Below are 18463 nucleotides of genomic sequence, written 5' to 3'. Positions count from 1 at the left end.
AGCTCAGGCACTTGACATTTGTTAGCTAGGGAGCGGAAGACAAAGCGATAAACAGGCCTAGAAATCTGGACTCTTGCATGAATGCTTGCTGTGAACCAGTTCCACTTTCATTCATATAAAATCTTCAGAAATTAGCTACTTTATGATAGGAGTCCTTTTCGGATTATTTCCAACATACCTGGGGAGAGTCAACAAGATGTATCACTCTGGTGAATGATTATTACAAAGATAGATGGACTAAAAAAAAAAAAAAAAAAAAAAGATAGATGGACTAAAATATGAGTATCAGGAACAATCCAAAAAGAAGGATGTGGACAGACACTGCATAAGAAATGCTAACGGCCCTAAAATACATGCAAAGATGTTCAACATCACCCAGAAGAGAAACAAACGGAAAGCTACACAGAGATACCTCTTTTCACGCATTAAGTAGGCGAAAATGTAGAAGGTGGATGATGCACTCTCTGGGGAAGCTCTGGGGAAGCACTCGCACACACCGGGTAGGCAATTTTACTTATTCGTCGAAATTAAAAACTGACCCAGCAATTCCATTTCTTAGGATTTGTCATACAGACACACCCACCCCACACCAACTGATGGATGTCTGAGGCTTTTCTAGGCACGCTGTTTTAAGAGCAAAAGATCGGATACAACCCACATGATCAGCAAGGGAAGGGGCAGGTAAATCACAGCACATTATCACGATGGAATGCTGCGCCGTTGTTTAGGAAAAGGCAGAGGGAAGGGGATCCCTGGGTGGCTCAGCGGTTTGGTGCCTGCCTTAGGCCCAGGGCGTGATCCTGGAGTCCTGGGATCGAATCCCACATTGGGCTCCCCGCATGGAGCCTGCTTCTCCCTCTGCCTATGTCTCTCCCTCTGTCTCATGAATAAATAAATAAAATATTTTTTTTTAAAAAAAAGGAAAAGGCAGAGGGAAGCTCTGGGCAAACTTGTGGAAAGATCTCCAGGATAAAGTGGGGGGTAAAAGGGTGCAAGTAGTGTATGTGAAAGGCCACTATCTACATAAAATGAGGGAAATATTTTCCTAGTCTGCCTCCGATAATCAGAATTGCTGGGAGTCTCCCATCAATACCTAGAAATGGAGATCACTCTCAGAGACACACAATGTACTTCACATCTTTGGTCAGCTCAGGAATGATAATGTTTATACACTCACTAGGGACTTCAGAAATCCTCTAAGTTTTTCTTCAATGCTAGTATTTAAGGGGCGCCTGGGTGGCTCAGTCGACTAGGCACCTGCCTTTGGCTCAGGTCATGATCTCAGGGTCCTGGGATCCAGCCCCACATCACATCAGGCTCGCTGCTCAGCAGATAGCCTGCTCCTCCCTCTGCCCCTTCCTCTGCTCATACTCTCTCTACATCAAATAAATAAATAAATAAAATCTTTAAAAGAGAGAGAGAGATGCTAGTATTTAAATTAGCATGAGGATAATGTGGACACTCGGATACTCTGAGTTGACACCCTGAGTCGACGGTTCAAACAAGGTTTGAAGCCCTCTGAGATCACAGTTAGGCCTCGTGCCTAGGCCAGTGACTTTCAGACTGTTCCCTGAAATGACCCACAGCCAATAAGCAGTTTACCTGGTTAAAACTTGGCCGGTTTGGTAGTGCTTTGAAGGGGATGCTCCCTTCTTGGGTTTTCTGCATTCAGACAAGATTTGCAGAGGAGCTAACAACAAAGGGATTTAATTAGAAAACAAGAGCATACTGTGGGTCGCTTTTTGAAGAGGAACCACGAATACATACTCTTGTGGGCTTTTGCCTGATTGCGTTTGTTAATAAGGAATGCCAAAACATGTGCACCAAAAACCATTCAAGGTCTTTTGGTAGCAAATTATACTTGTAAATTTGATGTAAGTTGATCACTGGAAGAACTCACACTCTTTGAAGATTTGAATTCATAAATGTATGAAAGAATTAAGTGGTTCTTTCCCCTAGTGATATAAAGTATTAAATGGCAGGGAAAAAATGTGTTTGAAATCAACGGAGGAAATAATTCATTTTGAAAATTATCCCATAAAAATGTTAAATAGGAAAAATATGTTGGGCCAGTTTCTACTGGATAAATAGAGCAGAAATACACAGTGGGCCAGCCTAAGGCCGATGGGCCAGGAAATGTCCCATCAAGCTCTTTGTCTTCTGTAATTTTCTTGTTTCTCAACTCGGACAGTGTTAGGCACAGTCATCTATTCCACCCCCAAACGACAAAGAAAGGGAGACTAACTCTGATCAGCAGAAAACTGGCTGGCCTTGGGAGCCTTCAACGGGGCAGTGGCTCCTGATCAAGGAGAAATGAATGTCTTTGAAGACTGCCTCTTAGATTGTTTTGTTAATACATGAAATTCTCTCTTTATCATGCAGAAGACTCGTTTCAAAAGGAAAGTGCAAGTCAATGAGGATTAGTTTGGCTTCTCGGAGGTCGGAACTAAATCTACAAAACGAATAAAACGAGGCTGAAATAAACAAGAATGTGCAATTGCTCATCCGCGGGGATGATGTAACTAATACTGACATAATTTCCAAGCACGAAAGCAAAACTAGGTCAAAGCATGTTGGCCTAACATAATAAGCATTTTCGCTCCCAGAATTTTACCATGTAGGCTGTGTCTGCAGGCATTAATGTCTTCTGTTATCAATGTTCGGGGCTGTCACAAACAATTCATGTCTTATCACTCTTTGTTAGTTAAACCAAAACAATGTAGTTTACATGTGAACTATTCCATTCTGACAGCTGAAATGTTAGAAAGGGGAAATGTTAAAAATATTCAGGAAGTGTCTCCTCCAGGCTGAGAAGCACTGATCAGTAAATATTTATTATTTAATCGTCTCCTATCACGTTCTCCTCCACTCCGAAATTTTCCTTACTCAGTTATTCTGACTTTTATTATTCCTTTTTCACCCAGAGTCATATGGAGAGTGGCGGTAGCATCGATACCTCTTTAGAAATCCTCTTTACACCCTGACCGATGAGAAAAACCTCAACTGAGTCCATCAGTGAGTAGCCAATTTTTCCATTCTGCCTTCCCCAGATGCAGACTAAAACAACTCATACTTGCTTCGCCCTTCTGTTTGCTCCATTTCATTTTCCTTCACAAAGCACCCCTGATTAATTCACAGAGAAAGGGACTCCCCTCGCTCCTACAACTTTTTTCTGTGTAAACATAATCCTCCTAAGGTTTTGCTCTCTGACGTGTTCACACTTCCCTAAAATCAGAGCAAAGAATATGTAGACAAAAGTAGCACAAAATCCAAAGATGAGGCTGTGTGACCATTTGGATTTTTCAGATAGTATTTGCTCCTTACAGGGGATGATCACAGTCCTTCCTGATTCTTGACTCCTTAGAAACCATCAACCCCGCTGGAACCGTCTTGGCATTTATCAGCACATTAAATTAGGCTGTGACCCCAAAACGCCCAAATTACATCTTACCAGAAGGCATATGGTGTAGTCAAAAGACAGTAAGATGGGGAGTCCATAAGACTCAGGTTCTAGAAGTAAACCTGCTCATACCTTTGCTCCCTGATGGAGGGGACAGCATTCTTCTGAGTGACAACTTCAACCCACAAGTGCTCAACTTTTAACCAGTACTCTTCACATGTCCTAAATAAAGAGTTCTAATATTTGGTGATGTCTTCCATTTATCTGTTTCTTTATCTGGTCGTTCATCTCGTTATTGGCAAGTGAGCATTCAACAAATTCCACTTGTCCACAAACAGCTCCTTTCTTCTTAATTATTTGGTGAAGGCCACTTCAAAATACATACAACTGAAGCCACACTCTACCGCTTGACATATGACAGATAACATAGTCTACTGCGTGAACCCTTTGAAAATGTATTAGTCCCGTTGTCTCCCTAAACCATTAAAAGTCTCAGAAATTTCTATTTCATCATTTTAACCATAACTCTCAGATGGTCTGTCACACCCAGAAGCAGTGAAAATGCTTTGTCCAGCATATGTCTTAAATTTCGTAGAGAAAATGTGGCCGCCATGTGCAGAGGATAGAGCAGAAGACTTCAGTCTCCTCTCAGAAACATTCTCTCAGTTGCTGAGTGACCTTGGGCGTGCCACTCCCCTGGCAAAATAAACCAACTGCACATGGCCCAAAGGCCTAAGACACCAGGTTGGGCTTCATGAGAACAAGAAGCAGACTCTGGTTTTACTTTTAGGCTTTGAGCTATGGGAGGACACATCCCATTTCTTAACCGCTTCTGTAGCCCCATCATGGAGAGTCTAAGCAAAGCTGCCGGCCACATTCCAGGCTGTGTCCTCACCCAGAACACAACCGCATGGGTTACCTGGTTAAGCAATTGCAACCTACTATCATGTTTCATGTTTCTCTCAGGTCAAACCATTCGGCCCTTGCCGTTCCCCAACCCTTCTAACATCCTTTCTTCCTCTTGAAAATGGTTTCTGGAATATGCTCTTTCCTGCCAAAATTCATCTAGCACATGCTCATAAAATATTTACTGATTCCCTAATGTGTGCCAGGCACTGTGCTTGGGCCCAGGGATTAAAGGTAATTGAGATGTAACCCTTGCTCTTGAATAACTCAGTACCAAGATTGGTAGACAAATAATTAACTGGAAACATCCACACCATTTCAAATACTTGTGTGAGGGTGCCTGGGTGGCTCAGGGCATGACCCCGGGGTCCTGGGATCAGAGTCCTGCATCTGGCTCCCCACAGGGAGCCTTTTTCTCCCTCTGCCTGTGTCTCTGCCTCTCTGTGTCTCTCATGAATAAATAAATAAAATCTTAAAAAAATACTTGTGTTGATAAGAGGAAGCTCCAGCTCTTTTTCTTTCCATTTATTCTAATCCAATAGACAGTGCTCAGTCTACAAAGAGCATCCTTACAAGCAAGCCAAACTCCCACGTGCTCCGTTTCACTGTCCCTTCACTTGGCTCCCTGTGCTTCCCTGGCCGTCACTCACCAGAGACCTCAGTGGGTCCATAAGTTGAAGCAAGATGCTGAGAAAAGAATAAGTGTAGAGGTGGGACTCACGGGTGGACACATCTGCAAGTCCCATCTGCCAAAGGCATGACCCTGCCCACTGACGTTGTCCCGCAAAGGGCAATCGTGATTTTTACAGCTCCAGGCTCTACTGCTTTTTCTCCAAGATCCATCCTGAGGTTTGAAAGCCTGAGTCATGAGCTTTAGCTCATCCATATTGCTTCTTCCCCAACACCTGGTGGAGGCCATTGTCTAGAGGAAGGAAGTAGGAGTGTGGTTTGGAGGTGGGGCAGGGCAGGGGCTTGGTTGGGCCATTAAAGAAACTCAAGTCTCTGTGTATTAGGATAGGGGGTCCCAATGGGACCCAGAAGGTATCAGAAGGATGGAGAAGGAAAGGTGTAAACACTAGGGTAAACTTTTCCCACTTCAAGAATTGCCAAAGTAACGGTAACTCTTTCTCCTTCTGGGTTCCAGCCTGTGTAACATGGAGGCATGTCCTCGAAACTCAGAACTGAATCTGACGTCAATCCGATTGGTTATTTTTTAAGATAGTGAGTTCTGGAAATGGAATCATTTCTCATTGGAAAACATCCAGGGTTTCAAACGACAAACTCTTAGGGCATAAGGTCTTCCTAGATTGGGGACTGCCTTGGAGTTATTTTCCTCTATTGATAAAAATTGGTTAAATTGCTACTTAATAATTATGATAAACGGGGATCCCTGGGTGGCTCAGCAGTTTGGTGCCTGCCTTCGGCCTAGAACGTTATCTTGGAGTCCCAGGATCGAGTCCCATATCGGGCTCCTTGCATGGAGCCTGCTTCTCCCTCTGCCTGTGTCTCGGCCTCTCTCCCTCTCTGTGTCTCTCATGAATAAATAAATAAAATCTTAAAAAAAATGATGATGATAAATGTATTTTAACTAGGAATTCGTAACTTTCTACAGATGGATATGTAGCTAAAAATTAACTAACCTTCACAAATCCAAATCACTTATCAAGTCTCCAAAGTTCAAGAAATCTTGGGCTACCATCAATTTATCAAGTAGATCCTTATCCATACAAGTATAGTTATTAAGAAGCAGGCATTCTGCCCACAAATAACTTACATTATGCTACTGGTACAATAAACTATATATCAGATCAAAAGTCCTTTGAGGGCAGGGATCATATTAAAATCATGTTTGTAGCCCAGAAAGGCATATAATAATCATTTAAAGTAGCTTAAATGAATGGACTACTGAATATATTAATTCTGTAAGTACTCAGTAAATGTCCTTGAATAATGTAAGAACAGAAGGAGAGCCTCTGGATTATACTCATCATAAACAGTGGACTGTATATAAAACCTTTAAATCCACTTGCACTACAAATGATCAGTACATCTTCCATTGTTTATGCCATTTTAAGCCAAAACTTCTTTCATAGCACAGAGCAGATAAGTTCTTAGTTTTATGTTTGCTTGTTTTGTTTTGTTTTAGGAAAGTCTTCTCTAAACATTTTTTTTCCAGTGCCGCAATTTTCTGACCTCTTTAACACGACCAGACTTTCTGGAGGCCATTAACCATCCTAATCTGTGTCTGAGGGATATTTTCCTCCGGGGTGGGGGGTGGGGGGAAGGGGGGCGGGGATCTTGTGGATCCAGAGGGGTCCCTAATATTTTGTCCTTTCATTGAAATAAATTTCTAGGACGTGCCAGGTCGTAAAACTAGGCAAGCAACCTTCTAGAACAAAACCCCCGAGATGAGTTTCATGTGAAATAAAAGGAGTTGATAATGAGCCAGAAAGAATCATGTTGATAAAACCATCCCATATCTAAATGGGAGATTAGATTCCTGTTTGACCTGGCTTTGTAGCCCTTTCTTTAATCACAGAGTATTTGATATTCTCTTCCTTGAATGAACTCATTTTCATCGTGGCTTTGGTCACAAGATTAAAGAATCGCTAACTAATTGTTCCAAATAAGCAGGGCAATTCTCCTGGACTCTGATCTGGCTCCCAGCGGCGCGTCCACCGGCCTTCCGTCATAGACACTTCAAGCCTGACCTCTGCAGGTGGATAACTGAAATGCACACCGCCCAACCGGACTGCGGCCTTTCTTTCGAGAATCCCACCAAATTCTCAAAATGCAAAAGCTCACACCAAGTACAACAGAGATATTGATGTAATATGTTGGCTTTCCCTTTCGTTTCATAAGTTGCTTTTTGGAAGTAGCAACCGTTTGACTGGAAAGCATTTAAATTTCATCTGCAGAATACTTGGGTCGTGGCTAACCACTCATTCTTTTTGCCCACCGAGAAAAAAATCCACATGATTTGGATGAACTGGGATCCTCAGATCGTGCGGGTTAAAAATGTCCTGATCGGCCTCACCTTTTCCTCATCGAACAAATTAAATTACTCTTTGTCGGGTGACCAATCCCGCCCCCCCTTCACAAAACACCGCGCAGGCCAGGTTGCCATAGCTACCTTGGATGTCTATTTACCACACAAGGGATCAAAGCCAGGAGACATCCACATACACACTTAGCCTTAAAACTTGCTGGAATGTCTGCGGATAACATGCACCTACCAATTAAAGGATTTGCCCACAGCCTATGCGGGCCATAGCCAAGCAAACTAAGAACCCATGTCCTAACGAATGGCAAGGAAAAGCCAACTTGAATATTTCAAAACGACCAATAAGAAGCTTTAATTGACAGCAAGTCCTATGGTTAATAAATTCCCTGCAAGGGAGAGAGAGCAGGGAAGGCATGAACATTTCAACGCGTGTCGAAGACCCTGGACCTCCAAACCAACCTCCAAACCACGTGCAAAAACTTGAAACAGCTGTTGAAAGGGAACATTTCTCAGATACATATTTGAAATTCCGGTTAGTTACCATATCTTTCTATCTCGATGTTGGGACAAATGAGAACAGAAATGCCTTTTAAACTTTTATAGGCTTGACTTTCAAATGAAGGGAACCATAAAACATACTTGGGACGCTACGTGCTGGTTACAGACCGGTAAGAAAAAGGACGCTGTAGGAGGGTCCTGTTGTAAGCCCTGTCACTTCTGATTCCGAGCCTCGGGCGCACAGGTAGCCTGTCTTTCGGAGTGGGTAGGATTCAAGGACAGAAGCGCACCTAATTTGCTGTGTGTCTTTTATGCTTCCCCCTTCTCTGCCTTCACCTCACCATTTGTTCAATGAGGATCAAACTGCCACCTCGTTCTCTCCTGGGGATGTGACAGAGAATAAATAGATCATGTTCGTAAAGGACTTCCTAATCCTCAAAGGAAAGATTAATACAAAGACATTCATTATTAAACCAGATGTCCTTGGGCATTTTAATTCCAATCTGAAGAATGCAAAACAGGCGAGTCACAGCTTCCTTGTAATAGCACCACACTAGCTCTGCAAGAATTGAGCAGCTGCTTGAAGCATTGGCTAACTACCTAATTTTTTCCCTTCACACTGGAAGGCACCCTGTAAGGCGATGATTTGTTTTAGTCTATCAGAGATCAGAGTGGGCACCTTCTCCTCCTAGAGCATTTTGGAAAGTCATCAGGATATTAAAAACACAAAATAGGTCTGGTAGGCAGTTGTCTGGAGAAGCTGATTTTTTTTTCCAGCCCGAGAAAGAATTATTTGTTCTTCTCATGTGCAGGGACAATGAGTGGTGCGCTATTTGGGGAGGATATTTGCAGTTGCGGGAATGCCACAGGCAAACCTGTTGTTTTTGGCTGGGCCTCTACAACAGGTGGCCATGCCTTTCCTTTTGCCTGGGAACACAGCAAATTCCTTCTCAAGGAAGTTTCAGGAAAGTTTCCCATTTATGATCAGAGTGCAGAGAAAGATTGGCACACACGTTGAAATTACTTCCTGATAAAGGCAAACCAGGTTTACACTTTGCTTTTGTCCTAAATCAGCGTGACCTTAGGAACTCTTAAATAATATTACCCTTCTATGTGGAGTTTTTTTCCCTGCCACCCTGGCAGAAAGCAAAATCCCTCTGAATCTCATCTCCAGGCAGGCAGCTTTCTAACTCTGCTGGCAGCTCCTGGCTACCTGCTATGCCTGGTACGTGGCAGGGGTCTCTTGGCTGCCGCACCATTGCTCAGGGTTGTGCAGCCCTCGGGACGGATCACTCCTCAGCAAAGAAGAGATTGGATTTCATTGCTGAGCTGATGACACACGGACCTGCTTGATAGTTAACGCTGCAAATCCGGCTGGGGCCGCCGGGCTGGGATGGCAAATTGGCTGGTAGGTGCGATTCACCCAGCCTGGATGCAGCAGTTTGCCCCAAGAGAAACTCAAATAAAGTTAGGATTAATCCACACCAATAACTCCACCATCCCCTCTACATTGTTGTTCTGGCTGCTGTGGAACAACGTGCTAGATTCCTGAAACGCTGGACTGCCCTGATTCTTTGGGTGAGCAATGAGTCTCCCCCTCCGCCCCCCTTCCGCCCACTCCCCCCCCCACCCTGAGACATCCCACCCCCACTGCACCCTCCGAACAGGCCAGAAAATTATTAGACACAGAGTCAGAGGATTAAAAAGTCGTTCATTCACTAAGTAACAAAGGAGTTATTACATGCGTACCCTTAAAACTTCAATACCGGGCTGAATTCCAATTCACGCGAATGCCACAGCGAGCTAGGCATGGGGGAAGTCATGCCAAGCCGGACAGCATGCCTCTGGCATCAGGCACGGGGAGTGCCGCCGTTCCACAGGGATTGTGTGGGAACAGGGATTCTGAAAATTGAGCTCAGACATCACCAAGGAGAGGACAGGTGGCCCTGCACAGGATCAAATGACTCCTTTGTTCCAGCTAAGGACCTTTGTCAAAAATGTTTTGCGCTCCTCTTTTGCCTTTTAGATCCTTTCCATTTGGGCCTCTTGCTCCTTTCCCCCATCCCACCCCGCATAAAAAGAACGGGGTCAGTTGTGGGTTTGCACAACTGAAAGCAAGTGAGCCTTGGCCCCACAGTGTCCAGAGAGGCAAGGGCAATTCATTGAAAACACACACGGTACTTGCTCGTGTAAATGTGCTTCTCTGCACTCACGGGAACTTGCCTACCACGCCTGCTTGGGGCACAAGCGGCGGAGGGTCTTCGCGCCCGGCGTTCAGCAGGGGCTCCGCACCACCGCCCGGGGCGGCAGGAAACAGAAAGTTCTAAACCACCCCCCACCCCCGCCCCAAAAGGGAAAGTTGGCTTCCTATGCAAATCACTTATCCCAAAGTGCTGGGGCGGGGGGTGCCGAACCCATTTAGAAAAAAAAAAAAAAAAAAAGGCAGAGCTTTTCTGGTGGTGAGGCAGATGCTAACTTTTCCTCCCCAGATTTGTTGAGAACTGGCAAAAGCAATTAACACCCTCTAGTAATTGTCTGCCCTGGGCAGCCTGGCAGCCTGTTCCCAGTCTCGTCTTCCCTTTCTAGGAGCAGGGGTCTTCCCGTGTACATACTGACATCAGAGTCTCCCGTGAGTTGGAAGAAGTTGGAAATTGCACCCTTGGCTATTACACCCTTGGCTTCGTACACCCACTTTTTTCTTTTCCTTCCTTAATGGTAAACCTCTGCCTGGGCTGATAAGGAATTTTATCATTCTGCCCCGAAGCCACGGAAGGAGCCGCCTGCTTAGAATTCCTTTGAAAGACTCATTTTAAGTAATCCCGAGCCTTGCTCAGCAGACTGCTTCGGGGTTGTCTTCTCACGTCCAGAAGCAACACAGTTTCAAAACTGCTGGAACAGAAAAATTAATCTGCATTTTTCTGGAAGGGCTGTCTGTGCTCATTTGAGGCCGGTTCCGCCTTCTCAGCCGCAAACGCAGTTAAGTGCTCAGAGTGGGAAGCCGAAATGAGATAAGACGCCCCGTGTAATTCTTTTTCAGGATATTCGGTTATCTTTCTTCTAATCCGAAGCGCAGGATGGAGGCTAAAAGCTCGAGATGGATCCTGCACAATACATTCCAGCCACTGCAAACTGGAATTGATTTACATATTCTACAAACCGCTTTTAAGCCCCTTACAATGACTGGCTGACATCACCAATCACCGTTAGAGGCAAAGTGGGGAGGGGGTAGAAGGGGGTTGGGGGGTGCGGGGGGGGGGCTCTGAAAATAGGCCTCTCGGGTTCCCTTCGGAAAATGCAGCCGCGTCTCCAGGGCAAAAGGCCGGACTCGGAGGGGCATGTGCTACCCGGCGAGCCCCAGCACCGTCGCGGGGGTCCCCGGCTGCGCCGCCCTCGCGGCCCCCGGGCGCTTACCTGCCTCATGTTTAGAATTCCATGACCCATCCGGCAGGGAGCGAGCTGCCTCGAAGCCCACGCCGCGGTCTTCAGAGGGGAAACACCAAACCCAACAGAAGCCCGCAAGACAAAAGCAACTCAGGGAGATCCACAGGCAGCAAAGAGCACGTTTTCTTCCTTTTTCTTTGATCTGTTGCTACACGCACTCTGCCCAAGACAATGTCAAGTTTCTCAAGCTTTTCTTCCCAGCCTATGAAAAGTCGGGCTCAGGGAAGCGAGGACCGCCTGGCTCTTATTTCAAATCGGGTCTCAGAGACGTCGTAGGTGGCTGGCTTGGGCCCCAGAGGAGCCCCGCCAATCAGCAGAAAGGGGTGGGTCCTGGGAGCCAGAAATGCTGCCTCCGCGAGGATTAGAGAGCTTTCGGGATTTAAATGGCTGGAAGCAGCTGGAAACGCTGCGAACGCTCCCCAAGTAAAGGATGAGTTCTATTCTTATCTCCATGCTCTGGATCGGCTCAAAGCCTAACTCAGCTAGCCCGGGCCCTAAGGCCTTTGGCTTTTAGGAGCTCCTTAAAAAGCACGAAAGCATTTGGAAGGTGCACAACTACTCTGGCCAGAAAAGTGCAACATTCAGGGCCCACCCATATCTTGAAAAGGGTGTCTTTGCACCAACTGCTACTTTGGCAAAGATGGGGGGGGGGGGTCGGGAGGAGGGAGGAATCCAGATTGTTATGCAGAACACCTTAACTCAAACAGGCACCTGCCTCATTTCCATATAGATGAACTGTACTTCCAGTCTAAAAAAAAAAACCAAACAAACCCAAATCTAAATGGGAACTTGCACACAAATCTGTTGAAATGCAACAAAGGACCAAGAATCTATCTGTTGAGGGCCCGAGGCATGATTTCAGATAATACTGTTACTAGAAAAAGAAACACTGATGTTTCCTTAAGAAGAAAATGTCTAAGGTAAGTGTACCTACTGCTCACTGCGGCTGCCTTACCAACAGAGCTGATCTGCTGAGCTTATTAACCAACCGGGACCTAGCTGGCCATCCTCTCAGTAGAACTTAAACCCGGACTTAAAAAGAAGTCCCAAAGTTCGCTTTCTTGACTCTACATAAACAGTAACTTAATTCAACTCTTAACCAGTGTGATTTCAATGCAAATCTACCTTTGAATTTCAAAAAAGTGCAAGTCGAGCAAAGACTACTTTGTGTAGCGCCAGTAGTATATATACATTCCTCCCCCTCCCCAAAGAAGTGACTAAAATTTTGTGAGAGTAATTCAGTGAATATTTTTAAATCCCTGTATCAGAGGCAAAAATACCAAGTTAGGGCAGCCCAGGTGGCTCAGCAGTTTAGCGCCGCCTTCAGCCCAGGGCCTGATCCTGGAGTCCCTGGATCGAGTCCCACGTCAGGCTCCCTGCATGGAGCCTGCTTCTCCCTCTGCCTGTGTCTCTGCCTCTGTGGGTGTGTGTCTTTCATGAATAAATAAAATCTTTTTAAAAATAACAAGTTAGCAGACCATGAATGGGCAATTTCAAGAGCGTCATCTACACGGGCTTAGTAGGTATGAACTCTGCCCAGTTCTGTGAAAACGCAGCCGCCCAATATCTGGACTCGGAGGTCCCTAAACCCACCCCAGCCCCCCACCTTTGTAAGCTAAGGCCCCACCTAGTGACATAAGCTGATTTGTGCTTATTTTGAAGCCCTTCTTTATGACCTAGACCAACCTCAGCACTACTGACATTTGGGGTTGGATCATTCTCCACGGTGGGTGCTGTGCTGTACATTGTTGGGTGTTGAACAGCACCTCGGTCTAGGCCCACTAGATGCCTGTGGCATTCTCACAGCCATGACACACAATAGTAACCATTTACCAAATGTCCTCCGGGGGGGGGGGGCGGTGGTGAAATCACACCAAATTGAGAACCATGGATGTACTGGCTCTGGAATATTGGTTCTCAACCTAGAGTGTGTGAGGAAACTTCTGGGGAGATTGTTAAAAATGCAAATCCCAAAGGTCTGCTCCTGTTCCAGGGGAATCTGATTTGTAGGTTTGAGGAGGAGGCTGGGAATCCACATTTTGGTCCCACCATCACAGGACTCTGATTCACTTTGAGACATACCATCCCAGGTATGCCCTCAGCCCCAGGACATAGGGAGCTACCCAGAGCCGCTGGCTTTCTGTATCACCCCAGTTAAATCCCAAGGCACATCTAATTTTTCACCTTCAACAGAAGCTTCTGTGACAACTGCATTTGCCTTCTGCAGTCATCATCCCAAAGGTAAATGTGAGCTGGGATTTGCTCTCACCATCACTGTGCCCTTTCACAGTTCCAACCATCTTTCATCTCCTTTAGCCTACTCCCCTACCACCCTACAAAGTCAAATGTCACCCCCTCTTCTGTGCTTTCCCCAATGCCCCAGGACAGATTAATCCCTTCCCTCCTCTATGCTCATAAAGCAGTTCACAGACACCCAGGTGGTGTGCTGGTAAATGTTTAACAACCAGCTTTCAAAAAAACAAAAAAAACCTCTGAGGATTTGTAGTAGCCTTTGCCAATTTCCATAGTGTAAACACTCCCTCCTTTCCCACCATGAGGACACCGAACACCAAGTTGGAAAGAGTGGTGCCAAATCAGGAGATGATAAGCACCAGCTTGAGCAACTCGTAATACACCTCTGCTGTCACTTCCATTGCGGTACTGTCATCATATACTCTCGAGTCTCTCTCCTGTTAAACTGTAACGCTCTCAAGGGTAAGGATGGCGTCCTATTCATCTTGTAACCCCAGCCACTTGCACTGTACCTGCTGTGTAGCAGGTGGTCAACCAATGTGCGTAGAGAGAAAACGCAATGCAATGTGCAGCTTCTCCGAGACACGGACACCAATCTGATTGCTGCCACTGCCTCATCCACAGAAACTGAAACTCTTACGGTTACCTTTTTACCATAATGTTATATCTATTCTGTACTTATGAAAACAATAAGCATAATGCCATCTTCCATCCTAAAACTCCCACATCTGAGCACCATAAACAGACCAGAGTGAAAGACTAGAAGCCTGTTCTAAACAGAGCCTCGGCTTCATGGATGTATTTGTGAGACACCATATTTTTTATGTTTTTATATGAAGGCATCACACGCTTTTGCATCCACAAACTTGCACATCCTATCAGCTATTGATTACAAAGATCTCCAGGAGGAATATATACAATAACCTCTGAGAGGTATATGGAAGGGCATTTCCACTGGTAAGAGAGACAGTAATTGATGATGGTCATCTCTACTCTCTTCTCGTTATGCACAAAGACAGGAATGCTACTGGTGGTGTCTTTAACAAACAGCACTTACGAGTGCCTAGTGTGAGCAAGCATGTTGCCTAGTGTGAGCAAGCATGTTGCCAGGTTCTTTGCAAACACGCACCATTTTCTCTCCACCAAAATATCAAAAAAGTAGACATCACCATTGTTGGGCTAAGGTGGACAGACAAGATCACTGAGACAATGGAAATAACCCAAGATCTTATTGTTATAAATTGCTGTACCAGGAATCACTTGTTTGGGATTAGGATTACTCTGCTTTTTGTTAAGTAAAATATGCTGTCTCCAGAAGTGTTCCAGAAACGCCTAAAGAAAGTGGGTGGTGTAAAAAATGAACTCTTTTTCATTTATAAATAAACAAATATAACTTTTAAAACTTCTTTTTTTGGCATAATTTTTAAAACTTCTAAATGAAATAAATGGCCCCTTGAGGGTTGTCCATTAAGTGAGCATTCGATCCACTTATTGGGACCAGTGTGAGCAAGTAAAGTGAAACAGGTAAAGAAACATGCTTGACCAAAGGAGAAGATGTCCTCTCCTGCAGTGTGTGATAAAGAGTGTTTGCAAATGACAGCTGAAGGGATGTTGCAGTGTTGACGGATATTCCTTAAAAAGTAGCCTAGACAACAGTCCTGTGTAGTTATGTGCAGATTCGGTTATAAACAGACCCGCACAGTCAATGTCACATAGGCGCCTAGGCAGTTGGCCCTGGGAAGACCCTACTGGACATGGGCGGGCATTCGCCTGGCACCTCACAGGAGAACTAGCAGGATGCATGCCCCGTCTTTCTGTGTTCTATCAGGGTCAAAGCACATGGGATCAGCATTTGTATAAGTAAATAATGGTTGACCAGCAGTAACTTTGTACAGTTTATTGAAATACCCATCAGGGGATCCCTGGGTGGCGCAGCGGTTTGGCGCTTGCCTTTGGCCCAGGGCGCAATCCTGGAGACCCGGGATCGAATCCCACGTCGGGCTCCCGGTGCATGGAGCCTGCTTCTCCCTCTGCCTGTGTCTCTGCCTCTCTCTCTCTCACTGTGTGCCTATCATAAATAAATAAAAAAAAATGTTTAAAAAAAAAAAAAAAGAAATACCCATCAGGATGCACCATTAAAAGTCAGTGAAAACCAAGGTGAAATTGCCTAGTCAGCCACCTGGAAAGTGTGCTCGATCAGAGCGCAGTCTTCTGGGTCTATGAAGAGAGTGTATTTCGTCTCCTTCAGAGGTTCCAGAAACCCAGTTGCTTTATACCTATGGCAGCAGAGGAAAATCTGAGGAATGCTGTACTTGAAGTAATTGGTCAAGGTAGTTTAAGACAACAACAACACAAGGCCCTGGTTAGAAAAAGAAAAGCCCATCTAGAATTCTTACAGGATGTCACAGAACAGCAACAAGTTTCTCCTCGTTGGGTGTAGGTACTCATTACGCCTGTTTCCTGGAGTTGGCTGATGGAAGCATTGTGGCTTAACAGAAGCACAGGACATAGATGCCATTTGGAGTCCATTTTTGGTGTCATTGTGGCTGGTGAGCTGGCTGATGGACTTCAAGTAAACCAACTGACACCTGAAGGCCCACATTTTTCAGGGGAGAGTTGGGCAAATTATGGACTGAATGTTTGTGTCCTTCCCAAAATGCCTCTGTTGAAATCCCAACCCCTACTGTGATGGAGTAGGAGGTGAGGTGCTATCTTTGGGAGGCGAAGGTGGAGCTTCATGAATGAGACTGGTTCTTTGTAAAAGAAATCCCAGAGAGCTATCTCACCCCTTCACCTCATGAGGACAGCAAGAAGACAGCTGGCTGAAGCAGGAAGCAGGCTCTTACCTTCTACCCAATGTGCCCACCCCTTAATCTGGGACTTCCAGCCTCCAGAATGTGAGAAATAAATGTCTGTTGTCTACAAGCCCCCTAGTCTGTAGTACTTTGTGGTAGCAACCTGATGGATGAGTGGGAAAGGTTGTTGTAACTGTTGCTTGTGCGAATGTTTTGGATGACAGACTCTGGAAAGAAGGAAAGAAATCTGTGAATACAAACACAGAAGGAAGAGGCATCCTGTGAGAAATGGTTTTGGAGAACGTACCCTAAGGGCAGACTCGCAGACAGCCCAGAGCTGACTAACTGGTCACCGGTCAGGGTTTTCAATACACTGAACTTGATGTTTCCTCACTTGAAAATTAAGCAATTAAAACAAATCTTGCTATTTAAAATTTTAATCATAACTATTTAATAATTTCTGCTTTTAAAGGTGAAATATTTTGACGTTTCCTAGTTTTTGTTCATGGATTAAATATGGCTGATCCTTCATTACCTTCCTCTTAGTAAGGTGGTAAAGGTTTATGGATGAGCTTGGCGATGGTTTTTATATACTCCTCCTGCTGTCAGATATTCTCTACACTCCCAATTAAACCTTCTGCTTCATGTCAACACGCTGATATCCTACTTCCCCGAAGTAATTCTTCAATTTCTAAGTCATCTACTTTTTTTGCTACAATTTTGTGCTTAAATTTGCAAGAAGAAAGCTATTATAATAATTTATTTTGTACTTGTCTTATTAACCCCTTTCCTAGGCTCTGAGGTCAGTGAGGCCTGTATCAGTCAGGGTCCTCCAGAGAAATAGAACCAGTAGGATATAGAACATATATCTTGAAATTTATTTCAAGGACTTGGCTTCTGTGATTGTGAGGAGTGGTAAGTCTGACATCCATAGGGCAGGCTGACAGGAGCTGATCCTACAGTTCTGAGGCAAAATTTCTTCTTCTGGGCAGCCCGGGTGGCTCGGCGGTTTAGCACTGCCTTCAGCCAAGGGCCTGATCCTGGAGACCCGGGATCCAGGCCCACTTCGGGCTCCCTGCATGGAGCCTGCTTCTCCCTCTGCCTGTGTCTCTGCCCCCCAACCCTCTCTCTCTCTGTCTCTCACTAATAAATAAATAAAATCTTAAAAAAATTTTTTTTCTTCCTCAGGGAAACCTCAGTTTTGCTTTTAAGGCCTTCAACTGATTGGATGCAGCCTACCCACATTCTCAAAGAGTCTAATTTGCGTAAAGTCAACTGATTATAGCTGCTAACCATATCTACTAATGTCCTCACAGCAACCCCTAGATTAGAGTTTGAGTGAATAACTGGTACTATAGCCTAGCCAATGGACTGTTGTATATCCCTAATAACAACAAGCACACAGGATATGGTCAATTAGTCAGTAAATGTTTACTGAATTGCTGCAACTAATAATAATGACAATTTCAAAACAGCCATCAGTAGAAGGCTCTCTTCTCTCTAAATGATGAAATTTTGCTAATAGATTTATTATGTGCTTCTCAACTGCAACACTGGAAAGGTAAGAGCTATGTAATTTTGAGATAAATTGAATTTCTTTTTTTTTAAGTACTGGGTTGAGATTTATTTATTTTTATATAAATTTATTTTTTATTGGTGTTCAATTTGCCAACATATAGAATAACACCCAGTGCTCATCCCATTAGGTGCCCCCTCAGTGCCCATCACTCAGTCACCCCCACCCCCCGCCCACCTCCCCTTCCACCCCTCCTAGTTTGTTTCCCAGAGATGAATTGGATTTCTAACTGGTGATTCTGTATCAAGTCATAGTATTCATCAAATGTCAGGATGGAATGGGATTTTTTTCATAGAAAGACTCAAAATATTTGCATCCCTTCTACTCTGTCTTTGGAATCTACTCGAAGATATGTCTTAGCAAAAGGAGGGAATTAAACCAAGAAAGAGGAGCCAACAGGACTCCGAAAACAGGGAAACCAACATAAAGAGAAGCAAAGATGGTAGATGTGGCAGTCCTAGAAAGACCCCCCATCTAAGCGGTAGCAGGAAGATGGACAATTCCGGTCTGAGGTCTCCAGGGCAAGAAATGATATTGATAGATGACATTCGAGGATGAACAGGTACACAGAGATATAAGCAAAAGGTGAT

At 44.7% G+C, this 18463-nt stretch overlaps 1 protein-coding gene across 6 annotated transcripts in view; it reads right to left on the bottom strand.

Moving 5' to 3' along the window:
• MID1 (midline 1) overlaps positions 1-18463 on the bottom strand; it is a 352594-nt gene that overhangs the window by 145892 nt on the left and 188239 nt on the right. For 3 of the 6 annotated variants that reach the window (XM_072817544.1, XM_072817548.1, XM_072817550.1), the window contains exon 1: positions 11220-11502. The exons of the other annotated variants lie outside the window; for them this stretch is intronic. The gene's annotated coding sequence lies outside the window, so the exon portion shown is untranslated. Of the gene's footprint in view, positions 1-11219; positions 11503-18463 lie in introns of those variants that run through there. 6 annotated transcript variants of the gene reach the window in all.

This window comes from Canis lupus, chromosome X (assembly GCF_048164855.1).
Source record: "Canis lupus baileyi chromosome X, mCanLup2.hap1, whole genome shotgun sequence".
Classification (NCBI taxonomy): Eukaryota; Metazoa; Chordata; class Mammalia; order Carnivora; family Canidae; genus Canis; species Canis lupus.
The sequence above is the reverse complement of the archived record's forward strand: the minus strand, read 5'-3'. Positions and strand labels throughout refer to the sequence as shown.